Source organism: Amblyomma americanum, chromosome 7 (assembly GCF_052857255.1).
Source record: "Amblyomma americanum isolate KBUSLIRL-KWMA chromosome 7, ASM5285725v1, whole genome shotgun sequence".
Taxonomy (NCBI): Eukaryota; Metazoa; Arthropoda; class Arachnida; order Ixodida; family Ixodidae; genus Amblyomma; species Amblyomma americanum.
The window spans coordinates 42,312,285-42,323,540 of NC_135503.1; positions in this window are offsets into that span (position 1 = coordinate 42,312,285).

The following is an 11,256-nucleotide window of genomic DNA, read 5'->3' on the forward strand; positions in this document are numbered from 1 at the left end:
CAAGTAAAATGTCGACGGCTTGAAAAGGGCCGACTAACATCTCTGCTCGTCAATCACGGGCTTCCTCTCCTTTGCTCTACAGAAGTAAGCCTTGTGAGCACCGTACGATGCGTGACCTAAAGCTGCCCACGATGCTACATTGCTTCTCTGCGGACTTTTCGCACACGCCGACGGCGACGCCGCCGGATTCTTTATGCTGAACGAGGGGCTCTTTAACGCTTCGTGTGAAAATGTTTGCTGGAGGATATTAGTGATGCGACGTCCTTTCACACCCCAGGCATACCACGCCTTTGTTGAGAGCCGCTTCCAGAGCCCCTTTAAGGGTCCCCGTGGAGCGGGAAACACGGTGTCGTCATCAGCGGCGACGTCGTGAGCGAAAAATCCCCAAAGAAGTAACTTATAAGTGGGCCACCAATAGGTTACGTGGACTTGCTACGTCTTCACAACTTGAGAAAGCTGCACACAGCCCTTACAAAAAAATCATTAGACAGTCTGTAGACTGTCGATAGACTTCTGTCTATAATAAAGTCTATAGACTCTATAGACAATCCATGGATTTACGGCCGCACACTCTTAGTAGACTTTTGTCTATAGACAGTCTACAGACTATGAATAGACAAAAAGAAGTGTATATAGGAAAGTAATAGAGTCTACAAGAAGTCTGTAGACTGCCTACAGACCATTTTTGCGAGGGAGTGGCAGGTGGCACTTAAATTAAGGACTGGTCGCGAGAGGTTGCCCGGGAAGAGCAGCCTGGGTCTCGCAGGCCCCACCAGTGACAGCACGCCATGACAGGGCAGTGGCGCATCGCTTAACGGCTGCACCACTGCGCCTGGAGTGACATGAAGACTCCCCGCGGTCTATGAATATAAAGTAGATAAGGACCAGCTCCGCATATATGGGCATTAGCCCATTAACGCTATCGCGTCATACCCTTAAGGCGGAGATTAAGTGTCCCCTCCGGTTTTTTATGGCGTTGATCAATGGGAAAATGCTAGTGTAACCACTCTTTAAGTGAAAGTTATTTGACTAGAAATGTATTAGTTTCTAATCGATTAACTTTCAGGTAAAGAATGATTGGTCTCCAAATTTTCCGTTGACAAACACCATAAATAAAAATAAATAGTAACACTCCCATATGCTTTCCTCGCTTTGAGCAACTTCTCTTTTTTTGTATATACATATATGCAAGATAACGGGGGTGCCGGTCGAGATTACCTCGCGAGCATCGACTATATGGACTAATAATACCTTTCTAGAGACAGCGACTTTCGCCTACGTGAAGGACCTCATTACAAAACAGAACAGGACAGCCCCAGCCGGGCACCGCTCGCCGCTTAATTCTGCCGCCCTAGAAAGTACAGCCACATGATTATCACTCGCAACTGCAGAGAAAGTGCGGAAAATATGCAAACCAGAAAGAACTATCCATTTAAAGCTTGCGATCTTTTCCTATCTATCTCTCTCTTTATATAGGTGCCCTAAGGATTAACATGGTGATTACTCCTGGAATCCAATGCGCATGCGCAGGCCTATAGTCACGCTGTGAAAGCTTCAAGAAACAACCTCGACCAGAACCACCAAAAACTCCCTCGATGGATCGTCGGCATTGCCCGCGAAAATCGCCGTTTCACGTATTCACGCACATAATATGCCCATGACGCGCTGGCTCGGTAGTGGTGGCCGTAAATTTGCTCTCTCGAGCAGTCATCCCGCGGTTGATGCTGCTCAGGCATCTATATGCAAATCGAAGAGCATCCTGCGTGGCGCCGCGGCGCTGTTGCGTGAGTTAACCATAAAGCTGCAGGCTGCCTCCGTGCGTTTCTACACGCTTTCAGACAGAGAGAGAGAGAGAGAGGTGCACAAAACGCATCGAGGGTGAGAGCGCGTGAGTAAAACACACGCACCACAAAGCACACGCAGCCACTCGCCGGCAGCGGCGGTGGCGTGTGAGTTATGGCGAGCCAGAAAGCCGACGCACACCCGTACGCCGCAACTGCAGCAGCACCGCGGTCGCTCCTCCAAGTCCGCCCCGCGGTCGGCGTCTCGCGCCCGCAACGCCACACAGCGGCGTATACACTAGCTCGATCCTCCTGCGCTTCAGAGCCGGGCCTATGCTGCCTCACTACAGGAAAGCAAGGAAGGAAAAAAAAAAAAAGCGCGGGCTGAGCTGAGCATCGCGCGCTCCTTTTTTACCGCTGGGTGCGTCACCGAGACAGGGTGGTAATTACGCGCCCGGGGACCACCGCGTCCCCCAGATTAAGACGAAGTAGCGCCCCCTAATGGATCGAGCCGGAAACTTCTCCGCGGCGCGCCGGAGAAGACCTCACCCACGACGACGAGGATACGGACGCCGCAGCCGCTAATCATACGCGCGCATCACGCGAGGCAAATCATCGCGTGCGTACGCGCGGCTACAGCGAACCACATGCGCGCGCGGCTCTATACCTCCCCTGCTCCCGCTTCTTCCCTCCCCGTGCCTAACCATTAGATCAATTAGAATCAGTGTGTAATGAATTGCGTAATGACGCCGGCGATCCCGCACACGGTCCACCCTTTCTTCCATTCCGGCTTTTCTTTTTTTAGACCCGGAACAAGACTGCTCCTCTATCGCTGAAGCTTGATGGTCTCAGTCCTGAACTTAACCGTTTGCAGGCTCCGTAAACTGTGCAGCCTCAGAGCGTTAGCACTCTGGTGTGTATGCATCAACGGCAGATTATGGTTTTCGCCCTCAAGACTTTGCGAACAAGAGTATGTTTGCTTTGTGGAGTGTTCTTCGGGCTTAGGGTGTGCCTTGAAAGATACACCGTGCATGCAGAATTAGCACAGTGGCTTAAATAGCAAATATGTCCGCTCGAGGCCATCTTAACGTTTATGTTTTTTTCATTACTTCTAGTGGATGCATATATCGGCTTCAACTGTTTTCTTATTTTTTCCTAGCCATTTAATTGTCTCCATGACGAAACGTATGTAGTTGTGACGCTTATTTTGACCACTTTAAGGAGATTCGAAGAGTATGAAGCAACGAAAATGTTCTGCCCATAAAGAAAATGAGGACAATAACACATCCTCATTAAGCGCATTAACATGTAGCCTGATATGGTCGTTCTAGCAGCACTCAAGCTATAGCTATAGTCCATTGAAGGACTATGCTATAAGTGAAGTTGCGGTGTTAAGGCACTTAATTAGAGATAAAACCGAACCTTTTTCCGAGCATTATAGATATTGAAGTTGATTACTGACTTCCTGAAGTGATAGATGGCCCAGGTAGAAGCGACATGAAACGGAACACGCGAATCAGTGGCAATGGGGGCCGATCTGGCACCTGCGGCTGTTCTAAATACAGCTATAGCTTATTGCAACGAATCCAGATAAAACGGATATCCGGATATAGACTAATTTTGTTTGGCCTGCAGGCATACATATTAAATCCAACGTGCTTCGGTTCTAACAGACCCGGTTATAACAGATATATCGGCTACAGCAGACTAAATTCGGAATTAAATTTGTTCCAGAGCACCTTTTACAGCGAACATTTGTGGCGTATTGTAACACGCCACAAATGTCAAGTAAGCTTTCACAGCGGAGCTTCCTAAAGTTGTGTTGGAGTAGATTGTTTTATTTCTTTGCCTCTCCCTTTGTTTCGCGCATGAACCTCTATAATGCCGGTCTTGGTTTCGCATAGACCGTACTCCGCATATAACGAACGTTTGTTTGTTTTTTTCCTGAACAATACGAGTACGCGTTGACTGTACTGTAGACATGTCATGCCTGGCTGGCGTGCTTAGAACGTGGAGTTACAGTTATGCACATCAAGGTACTGTTTTGATGCGTTCACCGGTTTTAAAACTGGAGACAATACTTTTAAAGTCGTTGCTGTAGGGAGTCTAGCTTTTAGACCAGCCACAAGTGCGCGATCTGACCGCATCACCATCTTCTCGCGTCTTTCCTTATTTTCATATTGCTTGAAAATGAAAATTGGTTTTTGGGGAAAGGAAATGGCGCAGTATCTGTCTGACATCTCGGCGGACACCTGAACCATGCGTAAGGGAAGGGATAAAGGAGGGAGTGAAAGAAGAAAGGAAGAAGGAGGTGCCGCAGTGGAGGGCTCCGGAATAATTTCGACCACCTGGGGATCTTTAACGTGCACTGACATCGCACAGCACACGGGCGCCTTAGCGTTTCGCTTCCATTGAAACGCAGCCGCCGCAGTCGGGTTCGAACCAGGGAATCATGTTGCTTCTATCTGTGCGCGATACGCTCTGCAGATATAGGTTACAGACTCTGTTCCGCCTGATTCTTCCTCGTGACTTCAAATAATTGTGCGTTTGAAGTTCCAGCTTTCACCACAGGCGGGGCAAAATTGCTAAGGCGAAAGCAACCGCGTGCCGGAATCTGTACACTGATACACAATCGCCTCTCTCAGTGCTCGCCAGTTATAGCTGCCCTTCGATACAGGCACTGCCATCTTTACCCACCATTGCTTCCTAATATAATTTCTCCATATAACTATCTGCCGCCACTTGCCCAGTTTTTATTCCCTTGGATATTAATGCGTAAATAGAGTTTTGTGTATAGTAACTCAACCCCTAACTGTCCCCTCACCTCTCTGATTTCATTTCTCCATTCTGCCTGCTATCCTTTATTTCCGCTGCCCCAGCTCAGCTGCTTCAGTATCGATGGCAGATGCCGGGGCTAGCAAAAATATTTTCCTTCCTTTTTACTATTATTGTAATAAACCACTTACCACTAGTACTTCCTTTGTAATCCATTTTGTTACCCTAATGGACCACTGGATATTTTTTTTTTCTTGCCGCTATGCATGTCCACCGAAGTCAATTTTTTTTCCTTTTGATTTCTGGTGGGTAATATCACTAATTGCAGTTTGGTTCAAAATTCCGCTTGTCCCCTTCTATCAATAAAGATTAACCCTATAGCTACAGTTTTCTTTCCATAGCGTTCTGCGCTGTCCTCAATTTATTTTGAAGCTTTTTTTTTTTGCGTTGAGCCGTATGATATCCTGTCCAGTTACTTTTATAGCTTCTGAAATAGTGCAATCTCACTATACACGCTTTTTGCTTTTAATATTATTGGGTTCAAAACTGATGACGGCTTATCCTGATCCAGATATTCTAGCACCCTCCACTCTGGCGCAAGTCTGCTGGCCGGCATAACAAGCGGTGATTTTCATAAATCATTCTCACATTGAGTGAGGGAACAAATGTGGGCTAATGACATCCTAGTCGAAATCAAGGGGAAAAAATGGGCTTTGGCAAGGCATGTAATGCGAAGGCCGGATAACCGCTGGTTTATTAAGGGTAACGGAGTGGGTTCCAAGAGAAAGTAAGCGTAGCAGGGGACGGCAGAAAGTTAGGTGGGCGAATGAGATTAAGATGTTTGCTGGGATACCTTGGGCGCAGCTGGCAAAGGACAGGGTTAATCTAAGAGACATGGGAGAGGCCTTTGCCCTGCAGTGGGCGTAGTAAGGCTGATGATGATGATGATGACGACGGCGCTCACACCTGGGTGTTTCAGCCAACACTTTCGAAAATCCTTTAAAACAAAATTTTTAATACAAAAGGAAGCCTCTGTAGCAGGAAACTCTCAACAGCGGCCGACGTCAGTAATTGTAAAAAACGTGCTAATATATTAGGATTTAATAATTAACTTATAAATTAATGATGTTGTTATCTCCAGGGAGGAGTTTGTAGCCACGGGGAAGACGATGCGGTATCAGTTTTTAAAGCGAAGAAAAAGTCATTTTCTACAGCCCTGCAGCGCGATAAAATATCGTGTTTTCTTTTCCACACAAAAGAGACATGCAGCGCATGAGGAGCACAGGAAATCTATAGTGCAAAATAGACATCCGCTGGTGACGTGCTGCAAAGACAGCGGCACCCAATTCGAAATGTCTGTGGTAATTTCCCCGACCGGAGCCTCGACGTTCAGCTTAAACTGTGGGCGGCGTTACCTTTTGCTTCGTCGCTCGGCGCAGGAAAGTCTAGTCATCGTCAACTATGCGGCCGTCGATTCTGAGTGCCCTGATAGCCGCTATCCACAGTTTCTTCCTTTATCTTTGTCTCCGCCACTTTTGATGTGACCATCAGACGGGCTAGTTGCGAGACGTCATCATCCGTTCATTTCACCACGTTTAGTATACTGTTCATGTATAATCGCTGCATGTTTGGAAGAACGTCGTACAAAGAGAAGTTACGTCCGCGAAGCAAGGAGAGCTTGCGCGGCAGTGGCTGTATGGCTAAATAAGCCAGTTTCATAAAAAGTGTTGACGTTTGCCTTAGAGGTGCTTGTTTTTGTGGTGCGCGGGCGACATTGCCATTGCAGTGTGAGAGTCTCTAATTAGTAAATATGCGGAAGTGTCACCTCGGCCATTTAAGGACCAAAACTTCAACGTCGCAGCGTGAACATTGGAGAACGGTCGCGCCAGGGCAACTCCAGCATTGTGTTGACGAGTAGGTGGACATTGTCATCGCTTATGTGAGCGCGCAAATGGACGCGGAGCTGGCTTCAAGTCTATATATGCTGCCAAACATCCTGGCCGTCGTGTGGCGACTCGGCCCACATTTATATCGATATTTGATCGATTTAGTACCACTGCGTCATTCCGTGTTTAGAAAAGAAAGCGACCAGCCAGTGCTATACCGGTGATTTTGACATCGATGACCTGGCGTCCATCTCCGTCAGGCCGGAAGCTGCAGCGTCAGGGAAATTGCCTGCGCATATCGAGCGAGCCCGGCTTCAGTTTGCAGGTCACTTTCAAGACGTTGCTACCACATATATTATGTGTGTATCACCTGGAACTGAGACCAAATGACTTTCAGAGACGGCTTGATTTTTGCAACTGGTGCCTGATTGAATACGACGAAGACCCAGAATTTCTCCACAGAGTACACTTTGCACTGACGAGGCCCAATTTTGCAGGGATTCGACTGCCAATTTGCACAACGCCCATTATTGGTGCGACCAGAGCCCACACAGGCTACGTGAGCATATGCACCAGGTAAGATGCTCAGCAAATATTTGATGTGACATATATAACGGCCGTATTGTTGGTGCTTACTTCATTAACGGAAACCTACCTGGAAAGAAGTACACAGACTGCGTTCTAAGGGGCGTCATCTCTGAATTTGGCTCAGAGTTGCCACTGGTTGTGTGACTAAAAATGTTTCCACCATGACGGATTTCAGCCGCATTTTTCTTCATCGGCTCGGCAATTCATGGCCAAGTTGTATCCCAACCAATGGATTGGGCGTGGTGGAACCACAGCCTGGCCTCCTAGGTCGTCCGGTTTAATACCCTCGAATTTTTTTCTTCCGAGGATATGTTAAAAATTCGGTTTTCAAGATGGAACCGACCAATCTCTAAAATCTGAAGTCATTCGAACGTTCCCAGACAGATGTTTTTATCTGCTGCATGTTAACGCCACGAAAGACCACCTTCTTCTCTGCATCGCAATGTAGGCCGGGAACGAAATTTGAGCAGATTATGTAAAATTTGTCGGTTGTCGTCCCAAATTATGTGCCTTTCGTGGGGGAGTGCCCTAGTCGCGCTGCAGCCAATTGAAACATTGAAGCATACAAATTTTGTTCTTTCATGTTTGTTCTGCGACTCGGAACTGCTAAACACCCGTGGTCAATTTTTTCTAATCATGGGAGGACTACCACTTCTTTCAACAAATGAAAAGCGTCTGCTTCCGCACACGGCAACAGATTCGAAGCATCTGGTAGGAATCAACATCGCGCTACAATGCCAAAACGTTTTCAGCCTCGGAGTCATTCTCGTTTATTTTAACTGTCAAGCCGATATAATATAAAAGATATAAACGATTAACAGAAATTAAGCAACGCATCTCAAGAATCCGGCACCGCTAAAAAAAAATCTGCCACGCTGTCACAGAAGCGTGGCTTTATTCCTTTAACAAAGCTACAGCATGATGCGAAAGAAAGAAAAAATACTTCCGGTTGTAACTGCCCAGGCAGAGCACAAGGCCACAACTTATCAGGGCTCTCAAAATCGGTGGCCGTGTAGCAGGCGCTGACTAGCCTTGAGAGAAGAACTAAAATATAACGAAGAAGAACATTCTAGCGGGCTAGTTGGTTTATAACGCCGACCGCGGTTTATAAGCTCAGTGTCGAGGCTTGCTAACCAGGGAAAATAGCACATCAATTTCGAATTCGCCGCCGCAGTCATTGCATACACGTCACCAGCGGACGTTGCGTTTGCGCTATAGACTTCCGGCGCTCATCATGCGCTGAGCTTCGGTTTGGTGCGGAAAAAAAAAAACACGAAATTTTCTCAAGCTGCAGGGCTTTAGAAAATAACTCTTTCTTCACTTCAAAAACCGGTACGGCATCGTCTCCTCCGCGGCTACAAACTTGTCAATGGTAATAACCGGAAAACTTTCGATAATTGAAACCGTACTTACGAATTTTAGTTAATTTGCAACTTATCTAAGTACGTGTTTTACAATTGCTGACATCCGCCTTATCAGAGAGTTTTTTTTTTTTTTCCTGTAGAGGCTTTCTTTTTTTCTCAATAACTCTATCTTTAACAATTTCTGAAAACCTTGGCTGAAACACTTGGTACTCACTAAGCAGCAAGGAAAGCATGCATGCTCAGTTCGTGTCACAACACGAAAGCATACAGCGCATGCATGGTATGTCAAGTGGGACCTTATGCTCGTCGCTGAAGCAATTTGTCCGCTTTTTATCAAAGACAGAACGACCACAATGCTTAAAAGGTACTAAAAGCACGGCATTTGCTTTTATATCTGCAGTGGCTTTCATGTTGCACATCTCCGTGCCTTTTAGCGCGTATGGCGATAAGCTCTCCGAGGTTATAGCTAAAAAGGCGATAAGTAAACGGACTTGGACCGGACACTTAATGCTCAGAACAGATAACCTAGCCGGTGGCCTGCAAAGTTGCAGACAATGTTCAGGGAAGAAAAAAAAAAAACGTCGTCGAGGGAGGAACCTAGCAAGGTGCCGTTATATAATGACGCGACTTCGTCGCGAGCCAAGCAGACAGACGGAAGAACTTTATTTGAAAACTTAACTTTTGCCGCTTTTCAAGCTAAATTTCATCAACATGTCATGCGCACTGCAAATCAAAGTTAGGCTCTTGGACTTTGTCTGTATGGGAGGCACTATAAAACGATGAGTATAGAAAACGCGATTGGCCTTGGCGCTGTGGCTCGGCAAAATTGGGCTTTTTTGACTAGTTATGTGCACTGGAAAGGTTGCTTTGCCTGCATGCTTTTCGAAAGCGCGTGTATTTTGGCACGATGTAGCCAAATTTTTTCCAGCCAGAGCTCGGAGGATAATCGCGTTTTCGAAATTCTATAAACTAATATGGCTATTACTAACGACCGGCTACAAATCTTTAATTGCAACCAGTTGCCTAGCTGTGAAATATATATATATATATATAATTATAATTGGTTTTGGGGGGAAAGGAAATGGCGCAGTATCTGTCTCATATATCGTTGGACACCTGAACCGCGCCGTAAGGGAAGGGATAAAGGAGGGAGTGAAAGTAGAAAGGAAGAAGAGGTGCCGTAGTGGAGGGCTCCGGAATAATTTCGACCACCTGGGGATCTTTAACGTGCACTGACATCGCACAGCACACGGGCGCCTTAGCGTTTTTCCTCCATAAAAACGCAGCCGCCGCGGTCGGGTTCGAACCCGGGTGAAAGTTGAAGAGTTGATTGTCAGAAACTAGTTAACCGGCTTATTACTACAGACAATTCACCGGCTTTCCGGTGTCCGCCTGCCGCAAAAGCTATATTTTTACCTAAAAAAGACTATTTTTGAAAATTACGCTTACCTGAAACACCTGGTATATATATGTACCGGGCGCGAACAGTCAAGGGAAAAATTTTGTTTTTCAACGACAACTGTGGACTGTAAGCAGGGTGCAGCATATGGTCCGAAAATTACGTTACTTGTTTTTCTATTCCTTCGATACACTGTGACGGAAAGAATAACAATATCATTTTTGTTGCAAGAAACTGCAATAACCGTAATCGCATTAAATAGGGATTAACGAGTGTATCTCTTTGGTTTCCCCCGTGACACTGCGTGAGAACTATTCTATAAAACGCAAAGGTGCAATGGCCAAAATGACATGGATAGTATTTCCAGATAACGAAAACTTGGCATGAACTTGATATCAACAAATCATTTTCTCTTTTGTGTGGGTCTGTGTCATAAAACGAACTCAAGATCGACTCGTTATCAGCAGGACACAAATTATTTCTTCTTTAAATTTTTTCTCGCCTCACATTTTCCGCAATATGCACATAGTTTGCCTTCCGTATATGGATGCCGAAACCGGACCTCGGCATTCCACCTCCAGCTGTCCTGTTGTCGCGCGGGCTAGGGCGGAAATTGAGTAGTACACCAGGCTTTCGCTGTGCTCTGAGGAGCATCACGCGTTATAAACAAGTACGGAGATTCATAGATCCTCATTTTTAAATATTTAGTGTTTCTTCGACAAAACAGCCCCAGACTAGGAAGGAGCATTGGCGATAAAGGATTTTCATCACCACCACTAACTAGGACACAGTTGTACGCGCATGACTCCATTTCGTACGTGTAGAAAACTTTTTCTCGGCCACTAATGTCATGTGTCGTTTACCACTTAAGCATTTAGCTGTAGAAAAATAATTTTTATTATCTTATAATTCGTTAACATTTAATAAAGCATTCTCATTATTTTTTTACTTTTTTGAAGCGTCAAAGAGTACATAATGTACGCACGCGAACACCTGATGACAATGCGTCACTTGAAGAGAAAAAAAGAGTAGGGTTTTAACGTAGTTAAACAGAGTAGACGTGTGAAAACATGTGTTTAGCCTGGTTGGCGCATCCTTAACGCCTTCCTTAACGAAACCACTGCTTGGGTGACTCATGAGTGTAGCGTTTCTGCCTCTGTAGCCGTCGAGTGCGTTGGAGACAACTTTCGAGATGATTTTTTTTTTTAAAGCAGTTCCTTTTTTCCTTTCGTCTTTGGATTGCAATCATCGCAATATGTACGTTTTAACACCATAATAGTAGCTAAGATTCAGCTGCACTAAATGAAAAGCATATATACCGACTCTCCAACTCGCGATGACACAAAATACTCTTAAATAGCGATTGTTTGCAAACAGGAAGCTGTTCCAGTGTGCTTGCGTAAACGTACTTGATTGTCATTATTCATATGCTTTGTGTGCAAAAAATCCTTTTTCTTCTTTAT